This window comes from Mesoplodon bidens, assembly GCF_964165515.1.
Source record: "Mesoplodon bidens genome assembly, chromosome: 13".
NCBI lineage: Eukaryota > Metazoa > Chordata > Mammalia > Artiodactyla > Ziphiidae > Mesoplodon > Mesoplodon bidens.
In genome coordinates, this window is record NC_138169.1 from 64968062 (window position 1) to 64985673 (window position 17612).

The following is a 17612-nucleotide window of genomic DNA, read 5'->3' on the forward strand; positions in this document are numbered from 1 at the left end:
TCAGGTTCAACCAGTTGCTAGTTCCTGTCTCACCTGTGACAGCTCCAAGGTCTGGGCACTTTGCACGGATAACAGCATTTATTGTTCACGCTCTTCATCCTAGTGGCTCAGCACCACTCATGAGGATGAATTGGGAAAGTGGGGTCTTGCACTCTTTCAGCCAGTGGTGCCCCAGGCTGCTGTTGAGGTCATAGGTCCTGACCCACATCTTCCCTCTGGGCCTGCACACGGGGCTTCCCACTGCCAGGCAGAGCAGGGGAGGGAAGGGATGCCGACTAGAGGCGATGGGACCCAGCAGGTGCTCCCAGGCTGGGACAGCTTCTCGGAAGTCCCTACTGTGAGGGTCACCTTAGCTGAGTTGATACGCCGTTTGGGCCCAGCATGGTGGTCATATGGCCTGAAGGCCTGGGAAGAAGAGCTGGTCTCCTGTCCCTGCCTCCGTGACTGTACCTGGGGGCAAAGGCCAGCCCCTACTCAACCCCTTCCGCCCGGCGGGTTGGAATGAGGATTTGGGAGCCGTTTTATGCAGCAAGTTGTGCTGTGCCCAGCTGCCTGGGCTGGCTGCTGTGGTCATCGTGAGAGGAGGCAGCGGCGTGGCCCCGGCCCTAGAGGAGGCCAAGGCCTCACGGGATAGCACACAGGCTTGGTGGTGCCTCGGTGTTGCGGTCCCTGCACTTGGGGCCTCTCCCCTCCCCCACCCAGCGGACCTCCCATCCTCCTCCAGGGTCACTCAAGGTAGGTGCTCCCTGACCTTCTCTCCCGGACAAACTATATGATTTTTGTTTTGTTTTGTTGGGTTTTTTTGTTTGTTTGTTTTTATTGAGGAATAATTGACATATAACATTATGTTAGTTTCAGGTGTACGACATAACGATTCAATATTTGTATATATTATGAAATGATCACCCAAATTATTAATCGCCATTGTTCATTGAGCCTCTAGTGCATGTTTGATTCTGAAATAAGCACATCAAGTGTACGCGTCATATATTGATTGCTCACTGTTTGCCTGGGACTGTGCTAATTTTATATAATCCTCTCAGTTGCCCTGTCAAGTTGGGGTTTTTATCTGCTGGGGAGACTGAGGCTCCAAGGGTTCAGTACCTTCCTGGAGGTCTTGCAATGTGTTTGCCCACCAGTTACTCTGTGCTGACTCCCGTGCGTGTCTTTGTACCGGTGTCTTTGTGGCTCCTGACAGGAATTCCTATGTGCCATCTTCTGCCTGCCACCCTGGCAGATCCTCAGGGCAGAAGTCACGTCTCACCTGGTACCCGGGTTCTAGCACGGCGCCTGGCACGCGCTGAGGAAATGGCAGGTGTTTGTTGTGCTTTGAGTCAAGGGTGGAGCCAGAATAAAGGGCACAGGGGTGCCCTGAATGGATATTCCTTTTGAGCTCTGACACCTCAATGTCCGCAGCTGTGTTCCTGGCTTGGCAACTGCAAATAGACTGGAATGTTGGATGCTTTTTTCTCCCTTGGACAGTGCTGGGTGATGGACAAATTCTTCGTTACCTTTTGCACCGTAACTAGTTCTTTCCCTTTTCCCCAGTATTCCAGCCCTGAGTGGCCTCCTGTTACATCAGTCCCAAGGCGGCTTATCTCATGTTAGTTCCAGTTTACACTGGTGTCCCTGGTGAGGCTGTGACTCTTGCTGAAATCCGAGCAGTGCCCTCCTTGCTCTCAGCCGCGTAGACTGGCTGTTCCCACTGGCCGCTGTCCTCATCCTTGTTGGGCAGGCCCATATCTGGTTCAGTTTTCAGGCTTCGGTCGTCCACTCGGGGAAGCATATCTCAGCTCTGTTTAACTGGATCTATCCTCACCTTGAAGGCTTTGGGCCTGTTCTTTATCCAGCTATAGGAAAAGAAAAAGGACTTTTTTGCTGAAGCAAAGAGGACTTGATCGTGTTAATCTGTGCTCATGTCAAAGGGCCAGCTCTGCAATCCCAGGCTTACAAAAGAAAAATGTGTTTTTCCCCATCTTGATCCGGTACCCTGTAAGACAGATATACTGCCAGGATGCGAGCGGCATGTTTAGATATTGAGAATCAATTTAGCAGTTTCCTCAACTCTGCATATTCTGTCTGCATGCAATAGACATAGTGATTTCTCACATCAGGCTCAGCAAGGCCGTTTCTACACTCTTATAGGCGATCTGATGGAGAGGCTGTCTTCCCGGGGCCCCCACCTATAGGGAGAATGTGTAACTCTGAGAAAAACACCTGGCCACCTTCATTTATAAACATGGCACAATATTGTTGGATGGCAGCCTGGGGACCAGCCTGTGGGGAGTGGAAATGCAGTCTCCTGGCAGCTGTAAATTAATGGTCCTTCTTTGCCTACATGCATGTTTAACATGGTCCCTTAGATGACATTGGAATGAGCCCATCTTCATGGGCTTGTAGGACTATGACTGTTTGTACAGATATGTTCATCTTATTGTTGGGTATGCTCTAAAAGACTGTTTTCCTTTTTTTTTTTCATTGTTGTTGTTGTTTTTTATCGAAGTAGAGTTGATTTACGATGTTGTGCCAGTCTCTGCTGTACAGGAAAGTGACTCAGTTGTACACACACATATATATATTTACATTCTTTTCCATTATGGTTTATTACAGGATATTGAATATAGTTCCCTGTACTATACATTAGGACCTTGTTTATCCACTCTAAATGTAATAGTATTCATCTACCACCGCAAAGTCCCAGTCCATCTCTCTCCCTCCCCCCTCCCCCTTGGCAACCACAAGTCTGTTCTCTATGTCTGTGTGTCTGTTTCTGTTTTGTAGGTAGGTTCATTTGTGCTATATTTTAGATTCCACATATAAGTGATACCATATGGTATTTGTCTTTCTCTTTCTGACTTCCCTTAATATGATTATCTCTAGTTGCATGTTTTGGGTTTTTTTGAACAAGAAAATGTAAGAGAAGCTTAGAGATGGCAGTCTCCTGGAGGTGGCCTGAGGGAGTAAAAAGGAAACACACTGGCACAAATCTCAACTAATAAGAGTTTTAGTCCTGGCTCCATGATTTGGAATGTGTCATGTCACAGCTCTGTGCTTGTGTTTCCTCATCTGTAATATGAGGGAATGACTTGACCATTTCATTGCTTCTAGGAGACGTGATTTTCCCCCTACATGTTAATGTCTCTGAAATCAGGGTGCATCTTACTATCGATGGCTGCTAGCCACATGGCAGGTGTGTCACATGGCATAGCTGTCATTGCCTGAGCAGGTGTGAATGTGGTCCTGCTGTTCAGACTGTCATGACCTCAGTTGAATTGGGTGTGTTGTTGGTCATCCACCTGTTAAGTGGATTGGCACTCAAAATGTCTTCCAAAAGATCTCACTTTAATTTATTATTGATACCAAATGTTACTGTGTACACAGAGGGACAGGGAAGCAGTAGTGGGGCATTGATTTGATATTAGAAAAGCAAATATTTGTTGTTGGGGGAAGAACTGCAATTTCATACTTTCTTGTAAAACAACAGGAATTATCAGTCTCATGCATGCCGCCAGAGGCAGGAGAAATTCCCAAATCCCTCAGAAGAGATGAAACCACCGCAAAGCTATGTGAGGCTCGTGTGACCAATTTGTCTGCATGCAGGCTTGTCATTAAGGCATTATGTCATAGTTTAATTGGCAGCATTTTTTTTCTTTTCTTTGTGGCTCATAAAATAATGGTGGGTCTTAGAATTGATGACTTGGCTTTCTAAGGTTTCTCCTGGTTTTAAAATCTAGTAGTTTTATTTGCATTTTTTGGTCAGTTAGAACAAACTAATAAAAATAACATTCGTCCCATGTGTTGGTGCTGCACCTCTGCGGCCCACAACACTTAACTCATGATATCAATTGCCTGGTTACTTTCCTGTTTGTTCCTAACACCTAAAATCAAACTTGAGTAGGTACTTATTAAATGAATGGATGGATGGATAGATAAATGGATGGAGGGATGGATGGATGGATGGTTGGATGGTTGGATGGATGGATGGATAAATGGATGGAGGGATGGATGGATGGACAGATAAATGGATGAATGGATGGATAAATGGATGAAGGGATGGGTGCATGGATGGATGGAATGGATGGATGGATGGATGGTTGGATGGTTGGATGGATGGATGGGTAGATGGATGGATGAATGGATGAATAAATGGATGGAGGGATGGATGGATGGATGGACAGATAAATGGATAAATGGATGAAGGGATGGATGGGTGGGTGGGTGGATGGAAGAATGGATGAATGGATAGATGAATGGAGCTGCACCAGGAGATGCATTCTATCTTTGGTGAAGCAGCAGAATCCCTTCTAGGGAAGCTGCAAACATTTCTGTCAGATTTAGGGGGAATCTGGACTCAGTTTTTTAGGCTTCTTGTTGATATTCTTTTATTCACTTATAGTCTTAGTTGATTCTCACAGCTATAGTTTTCTCTGGGTAGGTCTCTAAGCTACTCAGCCAGAGATTCAAACCCAGGGCAATTATCTTGGGACCAACTTGTGTAAATACACTAGTTTTTTTTTTTTTTTTTTTTTTTTGCTGTACGCGGCCCTCTCACTGCTGTGGGCTCTCCCGTTGCGGAGCACAGGCTCCAGACGCGCAGGCCCAGCGGCCATAGCTCACGGGACCAGCCGCTCCGCGGCATGTGGGATCTTCCCGGACCGGGGCACGAACCCGTGTCCGCTGCATCGGCAGGCGGACTCCCAACCACTGCGCCACCAGGGAAGCCCAATACACTAGTTTTTAAAGAGACCTTATTGAGATATAATTCACATACCATACAGTTCACCTATTTAAAGTCTACAATTAAATGCTTCTCAGTATAATCACAGAAATGGACAACCACAGTCAATTTTAGAACACTTTCATCACCTCAGTAAGAAACCCCATACCCTTTAACTATTGCCCTCCTGCCCACCTGTTCCATCCCCTCACCTGCACATTAGTGGGTACCCTAATCACACACTAATCTACTTTCTGTCCCTATAGATTTCCATATTCTGGACATTTCATAAGAATGGAATTGTGTAATCCATGGTCTTTTGTGACTTTCACTTAGCACGATGGTTTTTTTCTGTTTTTTGTTTTTTCTTTGCGGTACGCAGGCCTCTCACTGTTGTGGCCTCTCCTGTTGCAGAGCACAGGCTCCGGACACTCGGGCTCAGCTGCCATGGCTCATAGGCCCAGCTGCTCCGTGGCATGTGGGATCTCCCCGGACTGGGGCATGAACCTGTTTCCCCTGCATCGGCAGGTGGACTCTCAACCACTGCGCCACCAGGGAAGCCCCGTAGCACAATGTTTTTAAGGTTCATCCACACTGTAGCATGTATCAGGACTTCATTCTTTTTTATGACCGAATAATATTCCATTGCCTGAATATACCACATTTTGTTTATCTGTTCATCAGTTGTCAGACATTTGGGTTGTTTCCATGTTTTTGCTATTATTAGTAATACTACTAGACTTCCCTGGTGGCACAGTGGTTAAGAATCCGCCTGACAATGCAGGTTACATGGGTTCGAGCCCTGGTCCAGGAATACCCCACATGCCGCGGAGCAACTAAGCCCATGCTCCACAACTACTGAGCCTGCACTCTAGAGCCCGCCAGCCACAACTACTGAGCCCACGTGCCACAACTACTGAAGCCCATGTGCCTAGAGCCTATGCTTCGCAACAAGAGAAGCCACCACAGTGAGAAGCCCATACACCGCAAAGAAGAGTAGACCCCGCTCGCTGCAGCTAGAGAAAGCCTGCGTGCAGCAATGAAGACCCAACACAGCCAAAAGTTTAAAATAAATAAATAAATAAAATAATAATAAAAACATTTATGTACAAGTTTTTGTACGGACATGTATTTTCATTTCTCTTGGTTATATGTATATATATATATATATATATATATATATATATATATATATATATGTATGTATGTATGTATGTATATATATCTAGGAATAGAATTGTTGGATCTTATATTCTTTTTTTTTTTCTATTTATTTATTTATTTGGCTGTGTTGGATCTTCATTTCTGTGCGAGGGCTTTCTCTAGTTGCGGCGAGCGGGGGCCACTCTTCATCGCGGTGCGCGGGCCTCTCACTGTCGTGGCCTCTCGTTGCGGAGCACAGGCTCCAGACGCGCAGGCTCAGTAGCTGTGGCTCACGGGCCCAGTTGCTCCGTGGCATGCGGGATCTTCCCAGATCAGGGCTCGAACCCGTGTCCCCTGCATCGGCAGGCAGATTCTCAACCACTGTGCCACCAGGGAAGCCCCTGGATCTTATATTAACCCTATGTGTAATCCTATGAGGAACTACCAGACTGTTGTCCAAAGCAGCTGCATCATTTTTCATTCCCACCATCAGCACAGGAGGGTTCTAATTTCTCCATATCCTCACCCACAGTTGACTCAGTGATTTGTAAGGGCCTTTCTACTTCTAAGCTCCCAGGATTCTGGAGTGAAATCCATTGACGGTTGAGAGAATGGAGGCCCTTTTCTGGCTTTGTAGATCCCCTTCTCCCATCTCAGCAGAGTTTGCAGAGGGCTGTGGGGCATTTCCCAGTTAATTATCTGCCAGTTAACCACTCAGCCTGCTCGCTGTGGCTGTAACTGGCTACAGACTGCCCCCGCTGCGTGCCCGTAAAGAGGTGATCTGCTGCTACCACACTCTAGTGAGGGGAATTAACTGCAGGGCTAATGGGAAACAGAGCCCAATGACTGTGATGGCCTAATAAGAACAGTCATCTGGGATCTGCCACCAGGTGGGTTCTCTCTTCTCTCTGCAAGGCATCCGGCTGCGTCTGGGCGCGCTTGCTGCAGCTACCCCACTCTAGCCCCCGGGGAGAGCTCCTAGCTCACAGCAGCCCTCTCACCGGGAGCCCCCAGTCCTTCCATCCATCTTCTGTGGAATCCTGCTCTGTGGGGGGCCCTGGAAGTATATTGATGGGAGAGACAAAATGATCACGTCCACAGGAACACACACTCTAGTGGGTTCCAACGGGAGTGACCTGGAGGTCAGATTTTCTGGCTGCCTATTTCCCTAATTATGTGACCTCAACATGTCCCAGAGAGAAACACTTGGGGGAGACCAACCCCAGGAAAACTACTGTACCTGAGCCTTCAACATGGCCGTGGCCAGCAGCCCTCATCTCTGCTGTGGCTGTCATTGCCGAGATCTCAGTAGTTGGGCTCCGTGTTCTACAAGGTAACAGCCGTAGCCAGCAGATGTCTGTGGTCTGCAGAGCTTGGCTTTCCCACCCCCTCTCTCCAGAAGAAGTCCCTGTAGCACGTAGGACTTTCATCCCTTCCATCCCCGTAGCACGTAGGACTTTCATCCCTTCCATCCCCGTAGCACGTAGGACTTTCATCCCTTCCATCCCCGTAGCACGTAGGACTTTCATCCCTTCCATCCCCGTAGCACGTAGGACTTTCATCCCTTCCATCCAGTCCCTTTCCTCTTCACCCCTCAGAGCTTCTGCCCTATCACAGCACAAGCTGGTGGGAACAGTCAGTGATTTATTGGCTCGTGCCACAAAGCAGTGGGGCTCTGAGCTGCTGCTGGTCCTGGGGAGACACCCGGGGCTGGAGTCAGGAAGCCTGGGTTGCAGTCCTTCCTGTCGCTAAGGCACAGGCACATTGCTCCAGGGTCCCCCCGTGTAAGAGGGAAGTGGTGACGCATACCTGTCTCCCTCATACACAGGGTGATTGAGAAGCGACTGGCAGGATGGTGCTGGGCTGTGCAGACCCCAGGGCAAGAGGCCCAGAGCCCCCTCCCAAGCCTGGACAGATAATTTCAGATCTGATTCAGTAGTTCATATCTGCTGGTAGCTTACTGCCTTATCCTGTGAAACGCACAAAGCCTTGACCTGGAGCAGTGCAGGGCCCACTTCAGCAGTGACCATGGGGAACAGCAGAACCATGGGGGATGTTGGGCAAGGATGGGAACGTTGAGTGGGTGGAGTTCTGGGCTCCTGGCTTCTGTTTAATCAGAGTAACCGTATCTTGGAGCCCCTCTGTTTGGGTTCAAGTCCTGAGTCAGCCAGCCTCTTACCAGATGACCTTGGGCAATTCCTCTCTGCCATGGTTTCCTAATTTGTAAAGTGGGGACAAAAAGGTGCCTACATTATAGGATTGTCTTGAGGATTAAAGTAATATATGACAAGCATTTAACACAGGGTTTGGCACATAGTAAATGCTCAATAAATGCTGGCTGTTATCTTTTCTATATCGGGGCAGCTGGGCAGCCATGTATAATTTAATTTGAAAAATAAGTATGGTATTAGAGGAAAGTAGTTTGGAAACCAGCAATCTGTGGGGAATACAGTATTGATGGTTTGCCTTCCTGCTTCAGTAAAGGTCAAAGGCAGCTGGCCCTGAGCAGGAGCAGCCCTCTTGGCGTCCTCCAAACAAAGGCAGGGGCAGCATGGGTGTGCTGGCTCCGGACCTGGAGGCCACTCCAGGAATCAGGGGTCTGGTCTTCCATTTTCTGTGGTTTTACACTCCTGGGCACTTGCTGTTCAGTTCTGCCTGTGGTTCCTGGAGGAATGCAGGGAGAGTGATAAGAGCCTGGGCACTGGATCAAGTTCGAAATTCCTGTGGTTGCTGTCCAGTGGGCCTCAAGCATTGTGTGTGATACATGCAGGCTACTCAGCCAAACAGGGGTCCATCCCCAGCCTACTGTACTAGCTGATTCCACTGCTAACGTGCCACCCGTCTCTGCCTACCAGCAGCCAGCAGCTGCCTGTGTGTTAATACCAAAGGCACGGAGCATCAGTTACCTGCTGTCCATTTTCTAATTTCTGAGAATCCAGCATCAAATACTCAATGATTAACTGAAAGCCTACAGTGGGCTCAGGTCTGGCTCCCAGGGCACAAGGGGATGAGCAGACACGTGCTCAGCCTCTAAGAGCATGTAGTTTAGCTGAGGAAGGAGGCAGCCTTTCAGACCACTTCAAGGCTGAGCTGGAGTATGGTGGAGGCATCACAGGGAGCAGTGGGACAGCCCTGTCCTTTTACCTGGACTTCCCTCAAGACACCCAGGAGGGGCACCCCTTTCCCTGGACAGAGTTTGGGGGTACACTGCCTTCTGTGGTTGACAACTTTCTTTGTTTCCAGTGCAGCCCAATCCCTGCAGAGTGACACAATCTCCCTATAATAGCTCTGTGGCCTGTCTTCAACCAGGTTAGGGTAGTGTCCTGCTGGTCCGGAAACCTCCGTCTTTGCAGTGACTTTGCACATTTCTATTTTGGACTGTCATGTACTGATTTCACATTGTAACTCCCAGGGGACAGTCCTTGTTCTTGATTTCCAAGTTCTTAGGGACACTCATTTTTGTGGTCATAGACCCCCTACAGTTTCTTTCTTGTAGTGGGGGGGGTCTCAAACGCGGATGTCTGTGAGGGCCAGGCAGGTAACATGTGAGTGCGTGCAGCCGCGTGAGAGTGATGGCTGTAGGCCGTGGGGAGACATTAGGGAGCATTGGGGTCTGTGGGGAACTGGTGATCACGTGCCCTGTCTGAAGGGCTCGGCCCTGCTTAGCTCTAGCTGACGCTTGTCATGTTGGGAGGCAGGCCAATATCGCTGGATCTCACAGCCTTTCAAGAAAATCAGAAATGTGGATTTTTACGTGAAATCTTTTGGTTAATAAAATTGGCTCGAGGGCTTCCCTGGTGGCGCAGTGGTTGAGAGCCTGCCTGCCGATGCAGGGGACGCGGGTTCGGGCCCCGGTCCAGGAGGATCCCACATGCCGCAGAGCGGCTGGGCCCGTGAGCCATGACCGCTGAGCCTGTGCGTCCGGGGCCTGTGCTCCGCAGCGGGAGAGGCCACAACAGTGAGAGGCCCACGTACCGCAAAAAATAAATAAATAAAAATAAGATAAAATAAAATAAATTGGCTTGAATATTTAAAAAATACAGGACAGACCAAACGAGATACACTGTGGTCCTGACATGACCCCTAATGAGCATTTGCAGTCTCTGCTTTGTGGTTATGCTCCTGTGCGGGAAGAGTTGGTCATCCAAGGTGGCAGGGGACAGAGGCTGAAGGGCCCAGTGAGCAGCTTCTGTGGCTGTTCTGAGGGACAGGGTCACTATGAGCTGGGGTAGTCAGGGTGGCGTCCAGAGGTGGGCTTGATCGAGGGGTCCTGGAGGATGAGGAGGGGAGAGGGAAGGGATGCTGTTCTCGGAGCCAGCTCTGTCTTCCCAGCCGTGAGACAGGCCCGCAGGGTCACAGCCCCCCAAGGGACAGGCTTCCAAGACCCCCGCCAGTGTCTCTGAAACCACTTGGTACTGTCACTGCTCCAGCTGGGTTGGTTTAGGAAGCTGTTGCCAGGAGGGAGCAAGATGACTGGGGACCCTGGTTACCCCGAGAGAGACACTGGAGGGAGAGTGTCACCTGAGAAGGAAGGCCTGGGTGCTGGGCCACCGGGCTTGGAGGAGCTTTGTGGCCTTCACCTGAGGTGCTCTCCCAGGTGCCTCACCGGGTTCAGAGCAGGACACCTCTGGGCTCTGTTCCCGGCATTCTCCGAGTGAGGTTCCACTCTTTGTCCGTCAACTCAGAAGCTTTTCAAGGCTGATGGCGGGGCCCACGCGCTCCACTTCTCATGCGTTTTCACTTAATCCTCCCAACATTTTATGAGATGGTACTTTTATCATCAGACTACTTTAAAGATGAGGAAACGGGCTGCCCAAGGTTACAGAGCTTGGTTTAGCCAGCATTGGAACCCAGAATCATCATGTTTCCCTATCTTAGGAGTAGGAGGCAGGGAGAAAGCGGCCTGACTCCAGCCAAGGATGGGGCTGGCCAGCCAGTGACCCTGAGGCCTGTGACTTCCTTGCCCCCTCGAGCCTGTGGGGCACGACATACAGCAGGTGCTCAGTACCTGTTGAGGTAAATTGCCTTAAGGAAGCTCTAGAATGTGGTGGGAAGAAGTTGGAGTCTTGGTTCTGGGACCAGGTGACCCTGGAGGCTGGTGAACCGGGGGACCCCCAGCACCCTTGGCTGTAGTGTTCTAAGAGCTGGGAAGGGGCTGGCGGGGAGCCTGGGCCCAGCAGCAGTGGGCAGAGGAGCTGGGAGGCCCACTCCCGGGGAAGGAGCATGCTGGCCTGGGTGGGAGGGGTCTGGGGAGCCGGAGGCCCGTCTGCCGTCAGGGCTCGGGATGGTGAGAGGTATCGGATGAAGCGGGGCCCCCAAAGACCATGAAGTCTTGTCAAGACAAGATAAAAACCCATAAAAAATTCAAGAGCAGGATAAGAGTTGGGTGACAGTGCAAGGTGGGGTGTGAAGGTGTCAGGAAGCAGCCTGTGCTCAGCCAAGGGAGCGGCTGGGGGGTCTGGACCTGGAGCCCGGTGGAGGCTCCTGTTGACCCCGGGGGCTGGAGGGGAGGGCAGATATGGACGGCAGGACGGTCCAGGGATAATGCAGGGGCTGGACCTCAAGAGCCCACCCTGGATGCCCTTGTGCCCATTGTGCCCATTGGTCCGGGCTCGTCTGCTGGTGTGGAGGCCTCTGCAGGGTCGGGGGAGTGACTGTTTCAGGACGTTTTCTCCAGAGGAAGTCCCAATCGGGAGACTGGAATCTGATGGGGTGTGTCCTGTGCATGGACTGCTATGGGTGCACCGCTCCCTCTCCCCGCGCCCCCCTTCTCAGGTGCCTCTCCAGGTGCTACCACAGTGGGCATGCTGAGGAGAGTAGGGTTCCCAGCGTCTCTCCTGTCTTCTTGGCTCAAGTGGCCTGAGCCGTCACTGTGAAAACCAGTCTAGCTCCTCAGTTACTCCTAGAGGCTGCTCTGGGGAGAGAGCGGCAGGGCCTGGGCCCATTGGTCTCTCCATGGAAACTCTGAAAGATCCACAGGGCTTGGCCCAGGGCCCTGCATGGAGTGAGGGTTCAATAGGGTGTGAAAATGATGCAATGATTTGGGGGCTGTGTGTTATTTAGGAATAACTGTCTGATGTTAATGACTGTAGCCGAGAACTGCACTTGGGGTCCAGAGACGTTGGGGGAGGGGGAGAGGTGACTCAGCTCAGCAGGGGGTCTCTGGGGATGGCAGACTCTCAGGGGCTTGGGGACCTGCATTACAGGTGGGCTCTATCCATAGGCATCCGAGTGGCTCCCAGCAGACCCTCCCCTTCTCTGGGCTCCAGTGTCCTCATCTGCTCAGTAAAGGGGCTGGATTCTCTAAGATCCACTGAGGTCACGAGGCTTAGATCTCAGAAGCCCCTCCAACTTGTTGAGAGCATTTGGGTATGTCTGGACCCGCAGCTCGGCCCTGTGGGACTCTAAGCAAGTACTGTTATGTGTTCCTGGTGCCGAGAGCCTGGGGTGGAGGTCAGTGATCCCAGGGTCCACAAATAAATATCAGTTCAGCCTGTCAAGGTCCTGCCTGGCCCTAAGTGGGCCATGAGAGAAACTGCCCCTCTCCCAGGGAGCTGGCCAGCAGGCCAGAGGACCAGGATGGAGAATCCAGCCGTTTTCCCACCAGGGTGGAAGAGCTGAGTAATGGATAGCAGGGATGTGACACGTTTTCTAGATCTTGGCTGTTCTCAGCCGGGTCCTCTGACCAGCGGCCACACCACCAGCCAAGCTGGCAGCTTGTTAGACGTGCAGCCTCTCAGGCCCCACCTGGGATCCACTGCATCCGAGTCTGCATTTTAACAAGATTGCCTGTGATCGCCGCACACAGGAAAGTTGGGGAAGCGCTGCTCTGGCCCACTTTTCATAAAGTCTTTTGACCACGCCTCACAGAAAGAAATACATTTCCATGGTGGGTGTGTTTGTTTGTTTGTTTGTTTGTTTGTTTATTTATTTGCGGTACGCGGGCCTCTCACCGCTGTGGCCTCTCCCGTTGCGGAGCACAGGCTCCGGACGCGCAGGCTCAGCGGCCGTGGCTCACGGGCCCAGCCCCTCCGCGGCATGTGGGATCTTCCCGGACCGGGGCCCGAACCCGCCTCCCCTGCATCAGCAGGCAGACGCTCAACCACTGCGCCACCAGGGAAGCCCCCATGGTGTATTTAGATGAGACAAAAGTTCCATGAAACAATAGTTTCACTTACAATATGTGTTACTCACTGGACTTTTCAACTTTGTTGTATAGTTTTCATGCTGAGATCATGAGTTTGCCTTACACTAAGTTTATTTTGCAGCCGCTAAACCGCCGAGACCTGCAGTTTGAAAAGCACCGCCCTAGCTAACCCTCATCTGATGTTTGAGTAACAAGGGTTACACCAGTATCAGACATGTAGAGGATGCCTGGTGTCCTGACTCCTGAGACGGTAAACGATGCTGATTTGTGAGGTCGCCTCCAGCTCTGAGTGTTTCTAAACTTTTCTACTTCTGGTGGTTGGGGGCCTGAGGCTCCTGTACACAGAAGCCTCCCCTGAATCCCCCTGCTTTTTTTTGGTAAGCACCAGCGTGGCCCAGAGTCCCCAGGCCAGCACTGACATGAGTGGCCGAGCCTGAGGGCTGCAGGCTGGGGGGAAAGGCATTCTGCCTGAGTCCTGTTTATGCAGGAGGTGAGTCATGGGCCAGACTCAGAGGGGTAGGTTTGCTGCAGGACGTTGTGAAGGGGGTTCCCATGGCTTCCTCAGGGAGGGCTGTGGGTGTCCTCCTCCCCTGGCACCTGGCCTCTCTCCTCCCACGCTGGAAGCGGGAGGCCTGGCCCGGCCCTGCCCTGCCCTGGGGGCTGCCTGACACAAAGGAGAGAGCCCTCCTGCAGGCTCTGGGTGTAGGTGGCAGTTGCCAGCACTGTGTTGGGGAGGGAAGTGGAGAAGGGCGGGCCTTGTGTGGAGCAGGGTCACCAGGAGCGACTGCTGGAGGGGGTCCGGGCTGGGGGAGCGAGGCTGTGCTGCTGGAGACGTGGTGGGTGGATGTGATTCAGCACCAGGGGAGCGGCGCTGACTGGCGGGGCCCTGCCGCCCACGTACAGCTCAGATGTGCCTGTATCCATCTGCGGAGTTGCTGTCCTGCTGGGCTGGATGGACAGACCCATGAGTCCCCAGGCCACTGAGCTCAGGAGCCCAGAGCGAGCCCCCTACTGCACTGCACAGCTCCCTGCAGCCGGCCTGCGGGCCAGGTGGCCCGACCCCTTACGGAAAGCCGAAAAATGAGCCCTGGGCTTCCTCTCTGTGGTCCCAGCTGAGCTGTGTGCTGAGGGCCTGAGGGGAAAGGGTCCGAGGAAGGGTGAGGGGCGCGGGGTTGCCCTTTCAGGGCCCAGAATGATGGATTCCCCAGGGAAGAGCTAGCAGGCAGCAAAACAGAAGAGTCTCATCTGGTTGGCAGGTCGTGGAATTGGTCCTGCGGATTGGGGGAGGAGGTGATGCCTCTAACGCCTGGCTGTTCTTAAAAGGATTGGCTAAATTTACAGCTGCTAATGCCTTTTGTCACTGGGCAGGTGGGAAAGGATGCTGAGAGGGCTGGGACAGTTCCAGCTTCTTGTCTCTGGGCCCTACCTTTTCCTCCAGACCTCTGGCCCCTGATGTAGCGCTGTGAGCCCCACGAAGGATGAAAGGCGGGCAGGCCCAGAGGATGGGGGGAGCGAGATTCCTGACCTCGGGCAGAGCCCGCCGTGTCAGCTGAAGCACCTTTGCTGAGTGCTGGTTTCCCAAGGAAGCCGCACCGCTGTGCAGCCTCAGCCCCTCCGTGCCCCTCCTTCAGCTGTGCCCACCCGGGCCCCGCCCTCCCGCCTGCAGGCTCTGGGCTGCCTGCCCTTTACAGCAAAGTGCGGCCTCAGCACTTTTCCCACTCCTGCTGTCTGCCCTTTTGTTCCTCGGCATCCATCACCTGGCAGGGAATGGGGGCAGGGCGGGGCGAGGAGGGGAGCCAGGAAGGCTGCAGGGCGTGTTCCTGGGATCCGGACTCAGCTCCGCATACTGCATCCTGGATGGCTGCAGCCGGGGGAGGTGTCTCTTCTCCTCTTCCACCCTCTCCTCTCTTTCTTCCTCCTCTGGTCCCGTCCCCCTTGTCACTTTCACTGATCATTAAAACATAAGCTCCTCTTGCTGGCTCTCAGCTTAGCCAGCAGCCCAGCTGTTTGGGGGTTTCCCATCCCATCCTGATCTTCCTGTGAATGAGAAACGGAGCCAGGAGGACACCCCAAAGCACAGGCAGGAAGGGAGCAGAACAAGCCCTGGAGGAAAGCATCCCTTTATCTCCCTGTGTCTCCACCAGCCTGAAAGTTTACTCTGTGCCTCCTCACTCTTTTTACCTTAAAAATGCGGTGGAGGGCTTCCCTGGTGGCGCAGTGGTTGAGAGTCCGCCTGCCAATGCAGGGGACACGGGTTCGTGCCCTGGTCCGGGAAGATCCCACATGCTGCGGAGCGGCTGGGCCCGTGAGCCATGGCCGCTGAGCCTGCGCATCCGGAGCCTGTGCTCCGCAACGGGAGAGGCCACAACAGTGAGGCCCGCGTACCGCAAAAAAAAAAAAAAAAAATGCGGTGGAACTTCTAAGCTTATACCCCAAAGAATTGCAAACAGGGACTCAAACAGATACTTGTACACCCATGTTCATAGCAGCATTAATAGCCAAAGGTGGGAACAACCTGAATGTCCACTGATGGATGAATGGATAAACAAAATGTAGGTCATACATACAGTGTATTATTGTAACACAGTGTATTATTCAGCCATAAAACGGTGTGAAATTGTGACACATTCTACAACATGCATGAATCTTGAAAACATTATGAGTGAAATAAGCCAGTCACAAAAGGGTAGATATTGTATGATGCCACCAAAATGAGGTACGTTGAAGAGCCAAATTCAGAAGAGATAGAAAGTAGAGTGGTTGCCAGGGGCTGCGATGGGGGATGGGGAGTTGTTTGCTGGGCGCAGGGTTTCTGTTTGGAATGTTGGAAACGTTCTGGAAATAGATAGCGATGATGCTCACACAACATTGTGAATGTACTTAATGCTACTGGGTTGTACACTTGAAAATGGTTACAATGGTACATTTTGTGTTATATGTATTTTACCCCTATAGAAACTGGGGGATTGAGTGCCTGGCTGATAGCCAAGGAGATGGATAATGTAGCTGCACTCCCTCTCTCTCCCTCCTCCCTCTTCTCTGCTAAAGAGATACACATTAGCCTTTCTTTTCTACTGAAGGAGGGACCTGAACCCTGGTTGGGGCTCATTCTAGAATGTAGAAATGAGCCTAAGTGATATGTTAGCCCGGTTCCCCCTCCGAAAGCAGAGTTCCCAGAAGTACCCCAAGAACAGGAGTCCCTGCGGAGAGTAATACGGAAGGAGGGAGAGCTGGCAAAGGGGCATTATGGATCTGGTCACCACTGTGGGCAGCCGGGCCCGATCCCCTGGGACCCCCTGGAGGACCATGAGGGAGTGTTTGTCCCCGTCCAGGGCTGCCTCAGGGGCTGGTAGCTCCTCCCACTTCTAGGATGCAGGTTCCAGGTGCAGGTACTGCTGGTGTGTGTCAGAGGAGCCCTGGGCCCAAGGCACTCAGGGCAGCTGTGGGGAGGTGCTGTCAGGCTACATGTTGAATCGGACTGGGCAGCAGTGACTGGAGTAGGAGGGGGCCTCCAAGGCAAGTGACCAGTGTGGGGCATGCTCCTTTTCCCTCTGGGCACCAACATTCTCCAGGGTGGCAATGTGTCTCAGTGCCTGTCTCTTTCCTCAGTGAGCCAGTGAGGGGTGAGTTCTGCCCCCGGGCTCCCTGACAGGACGGTGGTGTGGCCCCATGACAGACCCGCAAGAGCCTGGGAGCGCCCAGCAGGGCAGGACAGAGACTGCTGCTGTAGGCCGAGCCTCGTGGAAACGCTCTTGTCTAGTTCCTACAGAAGCCAGCCCTCTGCCTGTACCTGTGACGTGTGCCAGAAGCCTGTGATAAGATCTTAAGTCTTCGAGGAATAATAGGCGCGGCCTTAGATACTGGCTTTTTTCTGCAGGCGGCTCCTTTTCAGCCCTCTCTGGACACTGGCCTTATCATCCCATCCCCCTGAGACCGTCCGTCTGCCCAGGATCCTGCACTGAGCTAGGCACGGGGGCCAGGTCTCTAGAGCCTGCAGCCCAGTGGGGGTTAAGACACGCACACGTACTCACACACACACACACACACAGCACTTGAGGGATTCCCTGGGCTTTCAAAGGGCATTGGGGAAAGGCGAAGTGGGAGATGTCCTGAGGGCCTGAGCAGGCTGCCAGGAGGTGGGATGAAGAGGCAATGGGGAGTCACTGGACCTGGAGCTCTGCTGTGAGAACTTGGGCAAGTTACTTAACCTCTCTGAGCCTCAGTTTTCTCTTCTAAAGTGTATAATTATATCGATTACATAGAGTTATGGTGAGGGGTAAGTGAACGAAGGCATATGGAGTGCTGAGGAGAGTGCCTGGCCCATGATACAGGCGCAATACACATTAGCCTTTCCTGATATTAGGGGTTGCCGTATCCATGCCCCTAGGCCGAGGCTGGGTGCATCCTTTGCCCACTGGCCGCTATTAAAGCTAATTGCCCGTTGGGCTAATTGCCTGTTGGCTCTAAGGTTCTAGCACTCTGTGAGTGTTAGGACCCCGAGATTTGGCAGGTGGAGGGAAGGGGTGAGGGACATAGTGTGAGCAAAAGCACAGAGGCAGTAAAAGCATCATGTGTTAGTGGTTTATTGCCATGTAACAAATTACT

General features: G+C 52.2%; 1 protein-coding gene across 9 annotated transcripts in view; it reads left to right on the top strand.

The window, feature by feature from the left end:
* CTIF (cap binding complex dependent translation initiation factor) overlaps positions 1–17612 on the top strand; it is a 313399-nt gene that overhangs the window by 54568 nt on the left and 241219 nt on the right. The window contains exon 2 of one of the 9 annotated variants that reach the window (XM_081253061.1): positions 13129–13257. The exons of the other annotated variants lie outside the window; for them this stretch is intronic. The gene's annotated coding sequence lies outside the window, so the exon portion shown is untranslated. The remainder of the gene's footprint in view (positions 1–13128; positions 13258–17612) is intronic. 9 annotated transcript variants of the gene reach the window in all.